This window comes from Nothoprocta perdicaria, unplaced genomic scaffold (assembly GCF_003342845.1).
Source record: "Nothoprocta perdicaria isolate Ctin4 unplaced genomic scaffold, notPer1 scaffold_56, whole genome shotgun sequence".
In the NCBI taxonomy this organism is placed as follows: Eukaryota; Metazoa; Chordata; class Aves; order Tinamiformes; family Tinamidae; genus Nothoprocta; species Nothoprocta perdicaria.
Genome location: NW_020455821.1, coordinates 1,383,710 through 1,406,406, shown reverse-complemented (window position 1 = coordinate 1,406,406; position 22,697 = coordinate 1,383,710). Strand labels below are relative to the sequence as shown.

The window sequence follows — 22,697 nt, the reverse complement described above, 5'->3', positions numbered from 1 at the left end:
TACCTTAGATATTGATTGTTCTCTCCACATACGAAAAAATTCAATAGAGTTTTTATGAGAAACCCCCCCCTTGAGATTCTGACTACTACAATACATTTTCAGTTCCTACCAAAGTAAATCTAATTACAACATGCCCCTTGTGACTGCAGGTTCTAAATAATCCAAACACAATGTCCACTTATAAAGACAGAGTTGCATAAAGAATGCTTAGAACTAAATCTTTCCTGGAGAAATGAAGTCCCAGAAAACACTGGGGAAATGCAGGTTTGTGCCAATTCCACGAGGTACAGTATCTTTCCTAAGGATTCCTCTTGATACACTGAAGAGACTTTGAAAAAGGTAATCTTCTCAGCAAGCGAGTCAGATAAAAAATGGAGAAAAAAATCCAAAACCARAAAAACAGAGACTTGAAATTGAGAAATAATGGGCAGAAACCTCACAGATTATACTTAGTCTATAGATTTTCCATGTTATTATACTGGGTAACAAAACCTCTTGAAAGTTAAGAATATTTATTACAATTAGCAAAAAGCAGCAGATGCAAATTTCTTGCAATATACTTTTTAAAAATTGATTTTTCATGTAACATTGCTCTATTCATCTATTCATTCTTGCTCCACAACACACTCATACATTCTCACACTTGTTGTTTTGCAGAAAGAGTGATGGACAGGACAAAAAAAGGAAAAAAAAAAGAAAAAAAAAAAAAAGAATGGCTTTCTGGCTTTTATTGGAGTGGGAAGAGCAAAATGCTGTGGGAACCTGACTGTTTGGCACTGGGAATGCATTCCATTCCACACACAGTTACTGCAGAACAGGCCTTAGATTGTCTCCAAAATATGAAGACAGAGTCTAACTCCACAATCACTACTGATATGAAAAGTTCTTTTGTAGTCAATAGTATCCCTCACACAGATAAGAACTGCACCGAGCCCAAAGCAGAAGAATTAATCTCTTGTTTTGCAGCTTCCGTATAGAAAGGTCAAGTACAAAACTATGTTGGGAGAAGTCATTTTTTTTTCCATGAAACATCTTACTCAGACACTTAAACAATCTGGCTTGAGATACTGTAGCATAATATTAGGTAACTACAGTGGGAAGTTTTATAGGATTCCTAGTCAGAGATTTCAAAGGACAAAGTCTCCCAAAATAGCAGCCTGGAAAGACTAAAGGTCTAAGGTTACTAAACTTACACTGAGGTTATTAAACTTAAAAGTATGTGTAAAAAACCTCCTACATGTATACTGCACAGTCTAACTATACCTGGAATAACAACTTAAAGTCAGCAGATATAAAAATAACACAAGATCTCATAGATCCCTCTGTTGAGATGAAAAATGAATTTGATTTAATTTAGATCAGGTGCCAAAAATTTTTTTTTGGGGGGGAAAAAAAAGAGGCAGGCAAATGATTAACAAATAAAGACAAGATAGCTTACAAACAGATTAAAATAGGTTCTGAAAGCAGCATGGCAATAGCTTAAATGCAGTCAGTGAAGAATGTTAAATGGCTAAATGGCTCCTGCAGAGGAAAGAGAGAGATCATCTATGAATTTTCAAGGTAACAGAATGACAGTGAATTAAAAGGAACGTGAAATTACTTGTTTTAGAAGCAAGTGTACCATGTTGGTGAACTGCTTAACGGGGGTTGTAATCGTTACAGCATGAGAGTCAGGGTTTWGGTGCAGTGGACCTGACTGACTTACGAACATGTGAAAAGGAAAGAAGATCATTAATGGCATATGCAAAGTCACTTAAGAGATGAAAAGGGGAAAGCAACTGTGACAGACGACGGGTGCCACGAGTACACTGGAGTTGTTGAGCCTGAAGATGCCCARTATATTACACATCTATTGAGTTTCATTTATCTTTACTAAATTAACATGGGTTTWTGTTGTTTATTATTCAACATAAAGAGAACATAACACTGTCCATTGACTGTCCCTGAATAGAGATGATGTTGCATACCAGGACACTTTGGGAAAGTACTCGCGGAAATCACCTGCGCAGAACTTGAAATTTGCCTCCTGTAATTGCAAATCTGGAAGGAGCATCCAGTCAACGACATATTTTAATGTACTTTGYTTTGAATAAGTCACATCTACTAAACACTTTCTGCTGAACTACTGAACAAAAGCACTGGAAAGATTTCTCCATTTTATGCAGGCTACGCTACAGAAACTGGGGTATAATACAAAAAGAGATGAAGACTCAGTTACTCACGTGAAATGAAGTGAATGTGGAAATGAAAGAAAAAGGAATGACGGTGAAGAGTTGATGAAATCCCATTCAGATTAAAATAAATGCCAAAAATATGAATTATCACAAGTTCCTTCAATTGATGATAATGTGATGAATGCTAAATCAGCATTGTCATTTTGCCATCTGTGAAACATATTGGTCATGTAGGTCAAGAAAAGACGCTTGGAGAAAGATCACCAAGCAGAAGAGTAACATACCACACAGAGAAAAAGATGTTGATGTAGTCAAAATCCAAGCAAACTTAGCTCAGACTATGACAGCCATCAATTAATTTTTCAAGAAGACAAGTTGAAAAGAGAAATCTCTCTTACATACTGATTTTTTTTAACCAGAGCTATTTTTAAAAAAATATTTTAAAAATGTCATTCTTTTGTGTCACATCCTTCTGTAATACATCATTACTTCTTCTTGCCATTTTAATCTCTCTTATCAAAACATAATTGCCCATTTTATGAAATTATCAAAAAATGTATCCGGTGACGTTAAATTATGGGATATRATCTTTTCTCTTAATAATAAAAGTGCAGACCTTAAACAACTTTTCCTCTTATCTGATAAATTTTTGGCTTTGACTATAACAAATACTCAACTATCTTTTGAAAACAACCACRTCCCTGATGTCCAGATTGTATTTCCCTAAAGTGTCTAGAAATAGTATCTTAAAACATGCACAAATCAGTGGACTGCTGTGTGGCAGATCAACTGTGCAAGGGTCTGTCCTGAAGTAGCTCTGCTAATAAATCCCTTCCCTTGCACATCATCTTGCCGTTTCATGCCATGTGCACACAAAGTGGTCACCACAGAACATTGCAAATTACCAACTCATTTTTCTTATCTTATACATGTACCCCAGCAGTCCGGATCATTTATGGTAAAATACTCCAAAGATCTTCACAAATCAAACCAAAGCTACTCCTGGGCAACTCCAACCTCTATAGTGCTATTCTACTGTGCAGACTCCTGAATTTTCTAGGTGCTTTCAATAATTTGCATTTCCTGATTAAACACTTATATAATCTTACTATCTGTATAAAGCACCTAGGATACCTTCATGCTAATTTTCCTTCCCCAATACCTTTCCAAGGAGTGCTTTGCTGTATTCATTATATTTTAATATAGGTGCATGCAGACTCTATCCTGTCTACAAAATACACATGTGTATTTGTATCCACGGTTTATACATTTCTACCCACTGGCACCTCAAACAGTATTTTATAGTGGACAAGTCATTTTKGAGATTTTTGACCTTTAAGAGGCACAGTACCAAAATTCCTCTCACATTTGTTTCTTTGCTAAACATTCTCCTGATTTTGTTCAAAAGAATCTCTACAATATTAAGTCTAAAAGAGCACTTCTCTACAGGTTAGCACAAAATGACTAACTTTGCCATGATAAATATCTTCCTTTTTTAACAATTCAATTAAAATTAGGTCTTCCTCTTCATTGTTGACAATTAAATTTTCCACAGTTGACTTGCAAAGAAAATTAGCAGAGCTAACAGCATCTTACTTGAGTAGCCCAAACTCGTGCAAGATGCTAATGTGACAGTCTTGAAGAACAAAACCCACTAGTGCTGGTAGCTGTGACAGACCAAAGCTGTGTGGACCCAAGCTGCACAAGGTTTTCCTGACTTTCTGCTACTTTTCAGCCTACCCAGCACTGATTATGTAGGATGGGGAGCAGGGCTAAAATCCTTTCATACTTYCATAGCCTGTGTCCCTCCATAATCAACAGCCTCTCTACTACTACTCTCTAAGAGCTATTATTACTCTCTAAGGTATGGCAAACGGCTTCCATGATTGACACAAATGAAAAAAAATTGATAAAAAATATATTTTCATGTAGTGGCTTTCACTGGACATTATGAAAGTGCTACAAAATCATCAGTTAGTTTTCATGGAACTTTTAAAGTCAGCATTATATTCTCAATTTATTTAAAATCAAAAAAATGTTTTGACATGTAAGCAAATATTTTTTAGAGTATGAAAATGAAAAAACAGGCATCAACCTTGTTTTTATACAATCCATCTTTTCAAAATTATTCAATTCAATGTATTGAAACAGTTCACTGTGCTTCAACGTATAGCAGCCAACTGGTGTTACTTTGAATTAACACAATATTCTATGTAACTRCAATTACTACCTAATTATCATATTTTGGGGGGGGAAATAAAACCATGTTCAACCCAAGAATCATCTGTAAAGGCAGATCCAAAATGGCTTGAGGTTGAATTTATAAAGATTTTCACTGTGATTTCATGACGTGSCTTCTTTGCATGCTTTTCTCAGCATATTGCCTAGTCCCTCTCATTCAGATGCCTAAACTTCACTGAGAAATTTCCTTTATATAAGCAATGATGCTGAGGCCTATTCAGCCTCCCCTCCTATACTTAGAAAATGAATGAAACTATGGGTGGTGGGTCAGCTACGTAGAGATGGAAAACTCCAAAGAGAAAATATCCCCATCTGTGACCTCTCATAATCCAATGAAAATCTGTGAAATACTGCTAAAGGAGATGACCAGTGATCATCCTGAACTGGAAAAGAAAGGAAAGTTGCTGGAAGTGCCCTACAGGCACAGATATTCAAAAGGACACAGCTGAGGTGCAAAAGAACAGCTGGAATATTATGTTGCAAGTCTTATCAAAGAGATGARTCTAATAAAGCAGCAGTCTGAGAAGATTCAGGCCTGACTGCTGTAATGGAAGAAAAAAAAAGAAAAGGGAAACTAAGAGCACAACATCTGCTGAACCATATTCATGTTGCAAGTGGTCAGAGATCTTGAGGATGAACAGTTTGACCAAAAACCAAAAAACTCTTCTACCTCATCATAAGTGAATAATAAGGTTAAGAAAAAAACCTCCTATTGACATGACTGCCAATTTACAATGTCTTCCTGTAGGGATGGTTATCACCTGCATTCAGAGTTGTCCTCTGGGAAAACATCATTTCTGAAAATTGAGTGCAAGACTAAAAATCCATCTGAGGCAAAATATYACCAGCTGTCCCTAAAATAGGCACTTACATTAGGCCTCCCAGTTTCTGGAAAGATTTATGCGTGAAACTACACAGATAATATATTTCTTTTAAATGAAAGACATAATCTTTTTCAACTCGTCAGGATAAAAAAAATGTTAAGACTCCGCATTTTAAGTTAACACAAGACCAACATTCAAACTGATAAGCAATGCTTTGCCCACACAAATAATTTTGCAAGTCTCAGAAGTCACCCTGCCTCTGGTTCTTGCGAAAACCCAATCTAGCTATGAAGAAGGATGGTACCACTCAGCTGGAGGCACAGGGCACCTCCTACTTCATCTCTGCCCCCTGGTATATTATGAAACACGAGGCTGGAATTTTAAGGCTATGCCAAAATCTGCGCTCAGTGCACATTTTTATGTAGGAAAAATCTGTTCAAGATAACTAGGAAACCTGCGTCTTGTACAAGTAATTCAGCAATTCTTTGCTGAATGGACATCTCCTTTGAGATTAAACTTCTATTTTTAAAGAAAAACATGACCACGAGTATACCTTTAGGCTATCTATCCTGGCTGCACAACAACTCTGCCACTGCCTCCCAGGCATTAGGGAGCAGCAATAATTCACTGAATTCCCTTACCACTTTCAAGGATGTTCTCTCGGGATATATAGGAGCAGCAGTTCAGCAGAACCACTATCCACGTACAAGGCTGCCTTCCCCCTCAGGCGCAGATGCACACACTACAGCAAACCACCTTCCTCTTCCAGGGTTTACTTTTAGCTTCTACTTCAGCTATTTACATATGTCCAGTATTGCATCATAAGCTAAGTTTAAACACAATGACATTTTTAAGACTTTATTAAAGATATTATATGATGCATTTTAAGACATAGCTATTGCTCCAACCATAATTTTTTTTTCTCATTTCCAAAACATTCCTTAAATTCAAATCTTTTCTTCCCAACAGAGATTCCTCAAAAAGTTTCGATAAGAAAATCAACTAAGCAGCAGCCTGCTGTTAAGTGGTCATACACTCCCAAGTTACTCTGATTACTCTAAAACATCACGAATTTATTCCATATGAAGGTAGATCTAAAGGCAGCCCAGGACACAAGCTTTGCACGTATGCATAAAAACACTCCTGGTTCTTCAGCAACATTTTTCACAAGGCATCTGCCAAAGAGGCGGAGGGGACCAGCCTTTTCCTCGGGCTGCCATGAACACAGATGTAGTGAKGCTGATTCAGGCAGACAGGGCCCTCACACCTGGCTAAGTGGGTCAGACAAACAGTTAAGGATATGGCCTGTGATCTGCCACGGAGCAGGGGATGTGCATGATTATTCCCTCTTTGATCAGCCCTGGAGTAGCAGTGCCAGCAACTTCCCCCATTCGATCCCTATCTACACACAGTGCTCCAAACCCAAGCAAGAAACAGGGACATAAAGGTACTTTCARTATTTCATTGATTTCTGTCTGTGGAGATTAATGCGAAAGCCTGGAATGATAACCTACCGACAGGGAGGAGGGCTGGATCCTGAGCAGCTTCATGCCGTTCCTACAAAAAGCAGGTCACCTTTTGTCCCTGGTCAACAATTTCAATAAAGTTACTATAAGGTTATGAGAAGGCAACAAARACGATGGCTGAGGAGGCAGATATGTAGCTAAAGGTATTCTGGGATCCTGGAAATGAGCTCCTAGAAGCATCCTTGCTATTTATTAAAGCTCTATAATTTACTATGTTACACTATTATAGAGGGTAATGGGGAGGTAGACACTTAACTATAATGAAATYAGATTTTTCCTTGCCTGCACCAGAGGCACAACAACATTTTCTTGTAAGAGCGGTGAAAGCAGCTTTTCAAAAATGGAATTGACAGAAAAACACTGGAATCCACTTCACAGTAAAGGATGAAGGAGCTGAAAGCTGATGAGGTTGAGCACTTCATTGTCCCCCACCAGTGCCTGCTTTTAATCTGATGTTGCTGTGAAGATGGGCAGGCAGGGCTGTGGAAACCAAGGGAAATGAACCTTCCTCTTTTATCATCATAGTAAATCACATGAAAAAAAATCTCCATTTGATAATAAAAATAAAATGAAAGCCTGGTCTAGGGATATCTCTCCACATTTGCATAAGCTCATTCACTCTGTACTAAAAGTGCAGGGAAATGTGCCTTGGCACATAATGAGCTAGAGAGAGCAAAGCTACACTGTGATCTGTGGTAGATTAATATCTTTAAGGTTTTCAACACTGAGGCTGTCAGGAGTTGCAGAAGATACCCAATATCTTATTTTATTTCCTCGTAAAGAGTGATACCTAATGTTCTGCTTTCAGAATTTGGATATGAGCTGGTTGTTCTCAAAAATAATGTTGGAGAGTGGACAATTTCATTAACTATTAGTAAAATGTTCTGATGGCAGGAGTTGCTGATTGCTGTTATAAATGCTCACTTCTGCTAGAAACTCTTTCAGTCATGAATATTTTGATGTGCAGCTGAAGGGAAAATTGTCTATCCCAAATGAGACATCACATTTTCCTTTTAATCTAAATACAAATGTATATTTCCATAAGTGTCACAAGAACACTTATTACACTATTTACTGAGAAATGTTCACATCTAGATGCAAACCACTGGAAATCTGTATTACTGAATACATGGTTCTGCTCCCAAGCAGTATGTCTGGTAAACTTGCAGCCTGATCTTTAGCTTAAGTGCATGCAGAATACAGGGCCAGTGGAATTATGCTGCTGTACCTGAATTCTGGACCTGCAAGGAGAATTTGCAAACAACAACATATAAGCACTGCAACATCATTAACTCATATCCCAATACTCCAACCTGTATGTGCACTTGCAAGTCAAACAGAAAAGAATTTATTTAATATCTCTTCCAGGAAGTATTATTCCTTTGTGTCTATACTAAGGCACTGTATGCTTTACGTGTATGTAAGTAATATGGCTGAAGAGATGGAATAAAAATTGGGTAATCATCCTGCTTATTTCCCAAAATCTACCAGTGAAAACCGTATCAAAATCAAAATGTGAATCAAATGAGAAAACAGAAAGGTACTGAAATCTGAAAACTGGCAGCAAGATGAGCTGGGCAGTAATAAGGACACTTGCAGCTAATCTGTAAAGGTTTTTACACCAAGAGCTTACTAAGAAACACTCCAAACCTTATAAAGCAAATCTTTACCAAAACATTCAGAATTGTCTATCGCTGGAAACGGCAGTAACCAGCACCAGTGAAACTGCAGTTCCACCTGATCGCCTTTATCTCAGACACACTCAAYACACGAGTGAACAGGCCTACACCGTCCTGGTGCTCCGACCTGTTAGTCTCAGTAAGTCACGGATATTCCTAAGTGGTAACTTAGGTTCCTCACAGACAGGCTATAGGGAGTGCTCAGTGCTTCGGACCCACGGGGTTTCATGGCTCTCCATGGAAGTGCCTCATGTGGACACTCAGACGGTCCACGGCTGCCCGAGCTCACACTCGGAGCTGCCTCCACGTTTCCTCTGCTTCCAGGTCTCTGCTGCCTGGGTTATCACTGGAAGCACGAGCCTGAACTTTAGCAAGAGATCAAGATGCTACTGTGACTCACAGTCGGTGCTGATACATAGATGGGCTTCATACCTCGAATCATCTCTTCTCCCTAGGGAGGCAAACTGCTCAGAAGCTGCCCAGAAACCTATTGCCAGGAAACATCAGTTCAGCCCTGCAGGTATGTTTATCATCTGCTTGCAGCACTCACTAATTCATCCTTGATCTCTGAAATTACAGTCAGTTTTTCAGTGACCGTGGCCAGGGTCAACACAGGATCAGAATATGTTAACTAAAAAGGAGAGAGGTGTGCCTTTCCAAAAGGGAAAAGCCCCCTGATGAAAGGAGTGCTCGAGTCTGCCATGTCACTGTACCTTTCTTCTTCCTGATACCCGTACCCAAGTGCTTTGAACATCTGCTCCAAACTCCTGCTAGTTTATTCCCAAACTCCCTTCCGGGAAACTCAAAAAGCTCCTCCAAAACGGGAGCGTTCCTCTCCTAAAGGCAACGCTCCCTCTGCGACCAGCTTGGGCCTGAACACCACCTTGGATTCCCCACACTTGGGACAGCCCTTCCAGTAAGAGACAGACAGTACTTCCATAAATGAAAATATTCACTGACTAAACAGAAATAGGAAGGAAGAGCTTATAAAGAGCAGGACTTTGCTAATGAACACGTTCAAACATTTCATCTGTGGCTTGTAGAAGAAAGTCCATAAAAACAATAATTGGRTCGGTCTGACATTTGTTGTCCTATATTTGTGAAAAGATTTTTCAAAAAAAAAATCAGTTACACAACCACACATACTGAAACTTAACATGCATGATAAATTGTTAGCTGTCGTTATCGCTMATAAGAGAGAACAGTCACAGTTGCAAAGCAGTTGCTGTAGCACTCAGCCATATTCTGCTGACAAGAAAATAAACCCGATGAAAGACTTAAAGATAACAAGTTATGCACAAGCCTTCCCAGACACACACTAAACAGCAACTGCAAAACACAAGTAGCTAAATAGATTATAAAACATGGAATTGCAGGTCAGTCATTGAAATTACTAGCATCGACAAAATTTCTTTCATAGCGTTCTCGTGGAGTTATGGATGGGATGCTATTAAATACGATAATCTGAAACACAGCACTGCAAACATTCACATCCACTGTAATTACAGAAGATGCTATTCCATTAGCAACTAATATTAGGAGGAAAAAGGAAAGCAAACAAGCCAAAGGGAAAAATTCTGCTCACAAGAACAGTTAAATGAACCCTATTTGTAATTGTGTTTGTTGTCTTAGTGGTGAGGCTTAATCTCTCAGTGGAGGCAGAAAAGCAATACAGTCAAAACTGAGCTGCGTTTTGGGGCTCAGGGAAGTGGATTCCTGACACTATCTTTCAATCACTTGTGCATGCAACTATTCCTGGGGAGCAAAGCCCGTCATAGTTGCAAAGATACAATTCCTTGGCAATAAGTAACAGCAAGAAAGAAAGACTGAGCACATTTTCTTAGAAAAAGATAAGCTTCACAGAGGTCAGCATTCTGTCTGCTTTACTTCTCTTTCCAGAACAGGGATAGCAGCTTCAAGCAAATCCAGTGCAGCATGCTCTATATTAGTGACTTKCCTCCCTCACACATCACCTTGTCTATATTGACACCCTTTAGGGACCCTTCTGTTTGCTGAGGGGTCTTCATTACAGCATTTTCCAAGGAGGCAGCTCAGCATAGCCCAGCGCCCTGTGTAGATGCAACATACAGAGCTACATTACCCACCTCTGGTTGGGTTCAGTTGTTAAGCAAAGGCTGCTGTAGCAGACACGGTCATTACCTATAGCACAGGTGCTATGTGAAGTAATGACTAAGAATAAAGTTGAAAATAAGTGAAAAAAAGGTTACACTATTCTTGCTTCTACAACTTGAGGAACACTAAATGGACATAGTAAGTCCCAAAAAAAAAAAAAAAAAAAAAACACATATATGCAATCCTGGTAGTTCTTCAAGACCAGATTTTTTTTTTTTTTTTTTCTGTGCACTAATACTAAAGATTGGTGCTAGGCAAAACTCCCAGTAAGTAACATTATCACCCCAAAACTCCTGTTGCCATAAGCAATGGTGCCCACATGATGAACACCATGTAACGGAACCAATTTCCCTACAGTAGATCTCCAGAACTTGGTGGAATAATGAAGCTTACTCYGCTGTCAAGACATGTTTGCACTATGTGCATACATATTTCAATATGCAGACAAAAGGCAAGAGCCATGCATTCAGCAACAAATATCTATCACATGTTTGACAAATAGTCTAAGTTAAAAAATAAAGTTTCTGTTTCACAGAAAGCAGTATAGTCAAGGTAATTTTTCTTTCTACATGAAAGATTTTGAGTTAAGCTTTCTAACTACAGAGTTTTATTGATGAAACATAACTAATTTCTTCTCTGGATGAAGATTAATGTAAGTTTTTTTAAAATATATTTTCTAATAAAAAGTCATCATGCAACCTACTGCGGCAGTAACAAAACAGAAAAACAATATATTCTCAGAAAGTACATGACTTGTCTGTTAGTGTAAATAAACCCTTGAAATATGAGCTCTTGCCCATATACCTTGAAGAGGTATTTGTTTAGGAAGTGAGACATGAGTAGGGCTTTCCTCTATCATTAAACTCTCCTAGCTGGGCCTGTCTCCTACAGCATTAGTGCAATTAGACAATTTGAAATAGCAGTGGGCAGCCAAGTCACTTGCTATAGACATTTTATTTTAAAAAGACTTATTTTTAATATTAAGAATTAAAATACTGATCTGGAGTACGAAAGAAAATGTTTTCAGGGTTACTACGCCGCATTTAAAACAACATTTAGATAATCCTTTGAAATATGATGCTGTCACAGATGCTGTTACTGTTAGYTCTAAATATTTTATTCAAACGTTTGCCAAAATCACATTTCAGTATTATAACTCTTAAGCTTTAAAGTAATGATTTTCAAAGTTAAACATTTCCTGTTATTACTACAGAAGGCAAAGCCAGTTTTGCAAACTGACTTCGGTTTTAACACCAAAACTCTACTTATTATGCTATTTTTTTCCATAGGAAGTAAACGCATAAACGAAGTACTTCAGTGAATTACAAATGCTCCTCCCCATGTCTCATCTACTAAATTAGGTTTACTTAAAATAGCATTACCAAAACATTTATTATATATCACATCTGAAAATATTAAGGCCTGATACAACTAATGTTATATCCAACAGCTTAGAATTGCCTTCCCCTCAACCACTTCTGCAATGCCTTTGGTCTTATGCAAAACACAGCAAAAAAAGAAAATGGGAACAAAACTACAAATATCTGAAAAACTGTCCCACTCTCCTCAGGAACAATGAAATCACTATCCCCCATTTAATGACTTTTTTTCGTATCAGACAACTGATGCCATGCCCTCTTCCTCCTCAATCCTGCCCTCCTCCTCAGCCTGCTTTATTTTTCCCGGACTAAACAGATTCGCTTTATTCTAACTGGAGTCCCCAAAAGATGACCCCATGCTTCCTGAGCGAGGTGACCAGATCTGGGCCCGGTAATGCACTCAGGCTTCACAAGTGTGCAGACGAGAATAATTACCTGCTGTTTCTCATGGATGTCAATATATTCCACAATGAAATCTCAACTTTTCAAAATCTGAACAACCCTTTCATCATTTTTTTTTTGTCATTGTGGCAACTAAACAGCTGTTTTSATATCCATTTACGTGGCACTCAGCTGTGCCAATCTGACGCTTTTCTGTGCTGAATTTCATCTTACTGTCTTCTAATCATTTCTCTATTTGCCAGGATCAACCTCCATTTTGATCTTGCCTTCTCCAGGCTTGTAACCCCCTGCCAATCCCAGCTTGCTGCCATCCACAAGATTCTGAAAAACGCACTAACTATTTATTGCTCAGATAATGAAAGAAGACACTGAACAGCATCAGGCCACGGAGCCCTGCAGAGCCCGGCTGCCTCGGGGACCTGTGCTGCTGAGAGCATGCGAAATATCTCACAGTTTAATATCAAGCCATTGACAGCTACTCTTTGATGGTGATTTTTCCCCAAACTGACAAATATTAAAGATTTATCCACGCTCTTCATCTAATTCATGCTAAAGTAGCACCAGCATTGCCGAAATATTAATAAAGCGAAGAAATATCACCTCTACCGTCTCCCCTTCTTCCGTAAGTAGCTTAAAATGCTCCTGGCCCTGCCTAGCTGATCTAACTTGCTGCAACCGAAGGAGTCAGACACACTTTCTGCTGGCTTGCAGGCATGCGGTCCCCCCTCCCCACGCCACCACTTTGCCCCTCAGGCTGCTTAATTCCCTAAAACRCTAGGAAAAAATCCAGTCAGCTTTTTCTGCGCTTGCTTTCTGCCACGTCAGTGAGTTTACCCGGCTGCGGGAGGGGATGCTGYGAGTGCGGAGGCAGCGCCGAGTCGGCAGCGCGACACGCTCCGCGCTGGGCTGCCCCACGGCAGGAACATCTCRGGGCATCGCGCCCCTCATCACAGGGAAGATAAGCTCCTAAGGAAGGAGCAGCTCTTGCTAGGCCCACATTTATAGTTCTGTCATCTCTTAGGTACCTGCAGATGCTTTATTTAGTAATTCTTCTATCATTCTCGATCCATGCTCAAAGAAAAGAGCATTTGTCTCCTCTTTCCTATTAGCTAGGTCCACCGGACACGAAGTATGCGTTCTGTAACATCCCTCACCCTTCTTTTTCCTTTATCCAGTGTCACTCAACAAACCTGTCCAGATTTCATAACAAGTTCACATAATCTCGCTCATCACACAAATCCTCCTCTTTCTTGCTCGCTGGACCGGTTTTGCCCGTCACCTGGCATACCCTCATGCCTGTCAGCCCTGCAAGAGCAAGAGCACTCCCAGAAGCCTCCCAAATTTTAGGATCCTGGGGGTGTCAGCGAGTTCTGCCCAAAGATCAGTTCCTCGGCTTGTCTTGTTCTTGGTTCTCCTCATTACCTGTGTGTTGGACCCATCTTCGAGGCAGGAAAGGGTGCTCGCACGGTGCGCTYAGCTCTGGTGACATCCAGTATTTCCCTCTAAAAGCAACAGCTGGAGCAGCCCGAGCCAGCTCTGACTTCTCTCCCGCAGGTAACTAACATGGGCAGATGGCCAGGTTGGCTTGAAGCCTCGGCTCTAGGATGCTCCGTACAGTAATCAAACTTACCCCTGATATCACGTATACGATATAAAAATTCTAGCAAAAAAAGTTAGGTTTTATTAATACAAAACATTTCTGATTCTTACTTTTTCCATAATACTGGCACATATACTCAGAAACCCAAAATTCAAAACATTTCGTTGGTTGAAATTAACTTTTTTCTTAGACTCAGAGTGCCTGCAAACATATTTCCCTGAGTATCTCTGTAGCTTGAAATTACTCAGCTAATGGAGATTTATCTTCATGGACCAAAAGTTCTGATTTCTTAGCTGCTTGTTGTGACCTGTCAGCTGAGCCACCTGCTACAAGGCTGCAGATTCTCCTTGCCTCCCTGTGAGCACAGACCTGCCCATTTGCTTTCAAATAAGGCATGTGCACAGAAAACTGAAATATAATTTCCATGCATTTTGAGATAATAAAGTTGTGCACACATCAGCTAAAAAAACCCCACATGGGTAGAGTGGCACATATAGCACTAAATGGTAGAATATATTCCAAATGGTGTAATATACTATAATGGTGGAATTTATTTTTCTATTATTTGCTTAAATCTATTCACAAGACAGCTAAATGATCAAAAATATCATAGAAAATGTTAATATTTTCAGGCAAAAGTGCTAATTATCAGGTTAAACTAGTTCATTTAAAAAGAATTGTAACAGAGAAAATGGGAGAAAGAAGCATAAGATGCAGGAGAGAAATTTGGTCTCTCTCTATCGAAACTTCTGTTTCAATTTAACACCTCAGTACCATGCAGCATTAAGTTTAGTCTGTGATAGCTTACAGAGAATTGGATGGTAGCATGACAAATTCAAATGCAGACAGCTGAAAACGCGAAGGCACTACCAGGGACACAAAACCACCCAAGAATAAGAAGGAGCACAGCCCTCTAAGGCCCATAAGGCAGAGGGAAAGCACTGTTTAGTTATTCCAAASCCGAGGCATCGTACTTGTATGAAGCATCAAAGTGATTTAAATCCAAAACGCCCAAGCCTTTTGTCTAGACAGGGAGGAGGCATCTCCGATAATTACAGCAAACTTTGCTTTGTTCCTAGCTTTGCCACACGCTTCTCTGCTAAGTCATTTGTCCTGTGCTTCCTCTGTTAAGTTCAATATTAATATCTTCCTACCTCACTGGGATGCTTGGATTATACATTCACTAAAGCTTTTAAGAAGGAGCATCCTTAAAACTCCTAGTGAAAGGTCAAACAAACAAAAAATTAATTCTTTTTCATTAAGTGTTTATAGAAAAACCAAAAATAAAACCACATTCCTCTTCTTATAGCTTTGTTTCAACCCAGAGGAATAAAAATTAATGCAGTGCGTCCATGGTCCTTCACAAACATCCTCAATTGTTCATTTTAACTATCTGACACAAATCAAAACCAAAGTGGGTTTACTTGCCATAGGACCAGCAGCAAAGCAGATTTCTTCCATACATCCCCCAGCCATGGCAAAGAGATTTTATGTAGCCTGAGTACTGGCCAGTACATTTTGCTGCAAGTCCGAAATGCGTTATGATTGCCAAGGGCAATGCTTTCTTACCTAAGCTAACCTATTGGAATTGAAAAGAAACCAACTGAGAATACCTTGCCTTACCACGAAACAAATATTAAAGCACCTAGACACTTAATAAATACTCAAATGCTTACCAAGTTTCCAATCCTGAAATGTCAGACATTTTTTAAATCAAAATATAGTTCCAGCAATAAAAGAATAGATCAAAGACTAGTCAAATATTCTCTTTTTGTTTTTCTTGATGAGAACTGAATTTGGTTTCCAAAAAAACGTGATGCATAAAAATAACAACCAATGCATTTAACACATGTCTTTATGCTCCTCTTAAAAAGCAGATGCAGAATAGATCACGCTTTAACATTAGTTTCGGTCTATTTGTTTTTACAGATATGGGGAGATTTCATTTTTGCACCATTTCAGATGATGGGAGTTTTGTTATTAACTTCACTAAGTACAGAATATCTTTTCTAGAGTTTCTCAGAGATGCTTTGAAGGTCTCTACGAATTCACCACCGGTGGTGTTTTAGTTCCAAGTACTCACCACAAAACAATGAATATAYAATTGGGACACTTCCTTTTTCCTGTTTTTAACTATTGCTTGGCTAATTATGCTCTCGAGACACTATCTGACTTAGCAGCAGCAATGCTGAATAATTCAAAGACAGAGAATACCGAATGTGCAGAAACGAAAGCTGTCATGAAAATCCCCAGTAGACAACAATTTTAGACAACAAATCTGACAGCAATTCAGTTACCAGCCCTGCCTCTGACACAGGCATGGGGCACCTCTGCTCTCGCGGCTGTTTTCATCTACACGTATTTGGTCTCTTCTTCAGGTCCTAACATGAGAATCTCTAAAATAGTATATTTTTAAGACTGAAACATGTAACTTTGAAAAATGGATTAAGGCCACCTAAAAGCCTACTTCTTCCATTACTACCTTAACATGTAAATATGCAAATGTCAAATTAGGGTGTCTTCAATATCAAAAACCTGGTCAYCTCTGCCATGTTTTCAGATGGCTAAATTTACTTATTAAAATCTTATATTCCCCAATCCTTCCTCTCCCCTCCACTGTGCTAGTGCTCACCTATGATCTTCAGGAACTTCCCAATGATGAGCTGCCATAAAAAATATTTTTCATGTTATTACATAAACAAACCACAATAAAAATGAAAGAATTGTACTGAGCTTTCTATAAAACATCTCTTAAAAGTGATGCTACCAGTTCAGAATCAAAATAGATTTTCTATTAAGTTCATATGGAAATGTCTTTCCCCAAATAAATATTATTTTAAATTTAGAGGTATTAATTTCTAGGTATATGAGAAAGGCAGGAAGATCCTAGAACACCTCTCCTGCCAACATATACAGCATGTCCAAATGATGTACAACTTCTCTCAAGCTTTATGAGAACTGTTCCCACTGCCACACTATCACCATCATCAGCACTGTTGCAAATAAGAGAGTAAACTAAAAGTGATGTTAATTTCAAGCTTCATTAGAAGTAGAAGTGAACAAACAGCAGTGCTTACTGAATGCAAATGGACTCTGTTATTGGAAAAGAAATAGCAAAGTTCTACGGGAACCTTGGGAACGCGTTCGTTCGGTCTTGATGCTCCCTCCCCTGCCTATTTTATGCCGGTGTCCTCAGCAGAAGCACCACTGGACTATTTGAAATTTCAAAAGAGCAGCTCTCCCAAACTTCCAGGACAAGCCAAGTCCACCAGTTTAGGCATGGCTGAAACAAGAAAGAGACAGGGATTACGGCTTTGGAAGAGGCAAATGCAACTGTAAGATGGAGACCTTTTCAGCAGATCTGTTGCGTTGCTAAGAACCACATGTTGTATGATGCCATTTAAAAAAGCTAGTCTGCTCTTTTTAAAAGAGGAGAAATGAAACTCCATAGAGAGCTGTACCGGGACAACCAGAGGACTGATGAGCCTGCAATTTGATGAGAAGCAGCTGAAGAAGCCCATCACAGTGAAGGCTGAAACAGGATATGATTTTCCTTTAGAAACAGACCAGGAGGTATCTGACAGATCAAATATGTTTAAACAACCTGGCTGCTTAAGTGGGCACAATTCATTTCCAGAAAGACTTGCATTTTCAGAGATTTATGAGGCATCAACTCTGCTGCTGTCAAATTGCAGGAAGCCCATTAGTCCTGCTGGTGTTGTGCCTTGCTACTAAATCAGCTCTTGTGCTGCACGGACTCTGGGTTGAACTCCATGTCTTTCTCCTTCAGTTTTAATGGAGATCTATTCTTGGATTCTCTACTGGGCCCACAATATCACAACATGCAGAACTTGCAAATTCTTTTAACCAAGTCCCAAAATTAACTTTTTTTTTTTTCTCTCTCCTATCTGGGTCAAATGAGAACCATACGAAAATCAGCTATTTTCTTACTAGGCACTTAATGATTTTGCTGGTGCCTGTTATTTATTTACAGACACAGTGCAAAATGGCTGTTAACGTCTTTCCCAGTTGTCTTTCCCATTTCTGGAAAAATTATTTGCTGTTAGCTCTAGCGGGGACTGCACTTGCCCTTTTTACTGCAGTTATCACCAGAGAGGGTCATTGCTGCTTGTGATCAGCTCCCACAAATGGCACTGCTCTTCTTCTGCTATTAGCAATTAAAGAAATCAATTGTGAAACAAATTCCCATTATCACTTCATGTTGACTTTGCGCTTTTCATTGCTAAATTTCAACCTCTCCTCTTTGCTAATGCCTGAATTGCAATTAGGATGTTTTCTGTACTTTTTTTCTTGTGGGATACCAACACTGCTAATCACACTATGGGTTAACCTGGCTGAGTCTTTTATTACAACAGCTTTTTATTTATTTATTTATTTTTATCATTTCTCTTGTGTCCTAGTGTTATCTTCCTTATTATGCTCTGAAGCCTCACTGAGTTCTATAGAAAGAACATTTGAGAGGTCTAGGGTGTCCTCAACTCTTGGTTGTGCTAGCATATTCCCACTAAATGGCTCTGAGATGGAGTTAAGCATTGTTAAAAATATTTTTTCCCCAAAATAAAATCTTACCACATCACCTTTATTAAGACCAAGGTTATGGTCTTAGTATGCAAGGTATGCTCATGCCAACAACCTTGAACTATGTGGCTTAATCGTTAATCAGTAGTCAAATCACTTTGAACAAAACATCCCCCTAAAAATCATAAATGATTTGCCAGTAGAAGCTTTAATACAGCTTATAAAAACACTGCTTGACTTTCACTTAAACATTTGAAAGGAACTTTGCCTCGTCAACCAGTAGGTGGAGATATAAGTCCAATAATTACACCAGAAAAGAGCTTTTTGGTGGTCCTTGACATATTCCAAGGTTTGTATAATGCAATTTAACTTAGGTTAGATTTTTTTAATAAGCATTAGATGAGACAGATGAAATCTGTCCGCAGTTAAGGGCCATCTATCAGGCTTCCTAGCAGCAGGCTCAYAGTTTATGGTCAAACATGCCCGCTGTGCTTCGGAAATTTACCTATTCAGCAAAATACTAACAGGAGTAAAAAGGCAGAAAGCCAAATAGATGATCAAAGCACATATTTTCCAAAACCAGAGCAGTGTTGTCAAGTATCTTACAAGCTTGATCTGTAGTGTGTTATACAACATAAAATAAACAAAACCACATAAAACGTGTATGGTCTCAATCATTGCAGTATCTACATTTTGACAAGCTTTGAGTCCTTTTATGCCTACAGGAATCCTAAGTGTGTTTATTACCTTCCAGCAGAGATTCAGGAATATTCTTTGAGTACTGCCCGTTTTATCAAGACAGTCACAATACCCTGTGTTTTGGCAATAAAAAAGCCCACTTAATTTGACTTTTATAACTACATGTTTTGTTTATGCTGCTTGATTTAAGGTCAAATGAAAACTATAATGGAATAATACAGTTCAACTATATCAACTTAATTATAAATCTGTGTTTAATTATATGTACTGTAATTGTAACTGTGTAGACAGGGAACTTAAGATGTAGGACTCTTCTACTTGCCAAAGTTAAAAGGCAACAATGCTTCRACTCTGTCATTCTGTGGAAAAAAATCCTCACGTAATGAACTAAGCATTAAAATATTATTCCAAAGAGGATCTAAAGCAGTTTGCTTTCCTTTGGTGCCTGCGTGAGCCTTAGAAAGCCCTGCCCTGCGCTGAACATGCTGCTCCAAAGGACCTTCTTCCCTGCTGTTTACTTTGGTTATCCTGCAAGGTTCCTTTGCATGTTCACAATGGTTCAAAAAAGAAAAGTGTTGTTACTGTCAGTGCTGCTGGCTTGTCACCATCTCTTCAACTCCCAAATTCACTGTACGTCCACAGGCCATTTACATGCAGGGGAAACAGAGCACAAAAAGGTAGCCAGGAAGGTCCTGCAGAATCAGCTCAACTTTCTGCTGTAGAAACAGGCGAGAGGAGGGAGCTGGGTCTCCTCTTTCCTTGTGGAGACCTTATTCCCTGTAGGGAGTAAATTAACTTGCATGCTTTAATACCCACAGTTCCTTTCTAAGCCTGACACCGGTTTGGCAACAGAAAACACCAAAGGTGCTCATTTTCAGAATTATTCACTTGAAGGGATAGTTATGTGCTATTTTCCTACAATGAACATAGGTATTTTTAGGAAATGAGCAGAGCTGAAACAATAATCTCATTGCCTAATGAAGGACACTGCCTTGGCAGCTTATGGAACAACAAATGTCAACTCTTTCGAGCCTTGTAATTTCCTGCTCTCTCAAAAGACAATTATAGCATTTTATAAATAAACTAACACAGCAAGATTTGGGGTATTTATCATAATTATCGCTCACAAGTCACCAGAGGCATTTGCCTTTGCCTCTTGACAAAACATACTTTGCAGCAAAAATAACTGTATTTTTGCTACTTATATGAACAGAAAACAGACACCATRATGTCTAGGGATAATTCAGAATGTTCTCACATCTCTTTCATTTCTGAATTCTTCATCTGGTCAATATCTATATTTTTCTTTTCTGACATTTTAAATAAAATTTGCATTAACTTTTTATTTGAGGCTTGAATAAGAAAAAGAACAACTAAATAGGAGGTAATGGCCAGGGTTAAAAACTACAGCAGTGGAGGCAATCCATGATGACTGTCCTGCTGTTTAACCAYAACCAAAAAGCAATCAGCTGTGATCAAAGATCAAACTGGAATTGTCGAGAGGGCATCTGCAAACTGGCCTGCATTTGATTCAGTTTGGTGTTTCATCAATAACCTGTAGTGTGCYGGGTATTTGGTTTTTGCACAATGGCACCAGTTTAGAATAGATGCCCACGAGGTCCTAGCACAGAGTCTGCCATTTGTGCAGACCTCACATAGGGTATTTATTCAGCGTASAAATAACAATATTGGAAAAAAATGCTAATTAATTGAAAGGTTAAACAGGAGTAACAATCCTGGTAAATTAAGAAAGGAGAAAAAAAAAGTAAAAGCCATACAACTCAAAAGGTTCAAGTACAAAGCACTAAAGTAGGGATAATGAAGATACATCACCTTATTATGTCTAGCACTTAAAACTGATATGAAGATAAATTTCTTATCTTCAAAAAGGAAAAATCTGAATTACAAGAAGAGAGCGATGAGAATTTGGYTAGACAGCAGGACTACAGAAGCAGATCTGGGGATTACACCAGAACACAAGCCTAGCACGAATCAACAACTTCAATTTCCTTGAAGGAAACACATGCTCCACTGGGATGCATAAACAGGAACACAGCCATGAGACATGTTGTATCTCCCAGCTATTCCACTAAGAAATGGCAAGGCTTTGATTGGTTTAGTATGTGTTTCAGTATTACGTGTTAATTGGAAAGATGACAACCAGAGATCTAGAAAACATAAGGTCAGACTGAAATAAAACGGTCAACTGCTCTGACAACAGTTCTGAGGTGTTTACAAGTGTTCATCTGTCTTCTCAGTATATGATATTCAGTACAAAACATTAAGGGGTTAAAATTGTGATGAGAAAATTCCAGGTTAGAAACAGTGGGAAAAAAAAAYACTGAAACACTGGAATAAATCCTCTGCAGGGCTTATAAACTCTGCATCACAGGTTATTAAGCCAGCCCAGTCCATTGGGAATGCTATAGAGGCGGGAGGGAAGGGGACAAAGCAGAAGTCTCCCTAATATTCCTTCCTAGCCCTTTTTCCCATGCTTCTAGCATGTACTGCATTGGCAGCTTAATTTGTTTTAGAGTTAAGGCCAGGAAAAACTCTTACTCCCTGGGGCTAAGAGGTGCTTATGCCAAGCCGGGTGGGCAGTCAGAATGATGCTGGATAGATGAGAAATTGGGAGGTCAGGAGCTGTATCCTGGCAGGCAAAGATGCTGCTACTCTCTGCTGGGTTTTTGGCCTCGCTGGGAGAAAAAGAACGATGAGTTTTGCAGGGGAGAGGAGGAGATGCAGCATGATGGCTAGTGCTCAACATACCTTAGGGAAAACCAGCTAGCAGTTGTACAGAACCTCTACGGCTGCTAAAAGCAGGAGGAAATACTAGAATATTTGTATTTTCATTCATAAGGGTGTGTATAGGTGTTAGTATTTTTCATTACAAAAATCTAGATATTTTCACAGGGCCATAGAGGGATCGAAGCTTGTAAAAGTGGTTGTTATCTCCACTAACAGTTTTCTACAGACCACAGCTCATTAAAACAATAAATAAAGCCCTTAAATTATACAAACTCACACTGGTTGGAGATTGCTATCTGCAGAATWATGCCTTGGCATCAAACATTCCTGTAGCACAGATCAAAGCAGTAGATTATACTCAAGCTTTTCTAAAAAAATGACAATTGTTTCTGGTTGCGAGAGGTTTTATGAATATGTTTATAGGCAGAAATCAGCCATAAAAGACACAGACTATAAAACACTGGGAGCTATAGAACAGAAATCATTGTCCAAAGCACTTTCTAAACTTCAGAAAATGATCATAAAATTGTAAAAGTACTTGCCAGATTTGACATACAGCCTTAGCAAAGTGTGCCTTTGCATCGACATGCTGTTAAAAGTATGTACGGGTATTGAAAGTAAGGAGCCGCAGGGAAAAACAAAGTGTACCAAATAAACCAAATTATGTCATATTCAAATACAATATTGACCTGGCAACAGTCTGTATAATAATAATAATAATATGATTTTAGATATGCAGATCAACTGGAAGTG

At 38.9% G+C, this 22,697-nt stretch overlaps 1 protein-coding gene across 1 annotated transcript in view; it reads right to left on the bottom strand.

The window, feature by feature from the left end:
- The window catches only part of GALNTL6 (polypeptide N-acetylgalactosaminyltransferase like 6), a 387,334-nt gene that overhangs the window by 43,748 nt on the left and 320,889 nt on the right, over positions 1–22,697 (bottom strand). The window lies entirely within an intron of this gene.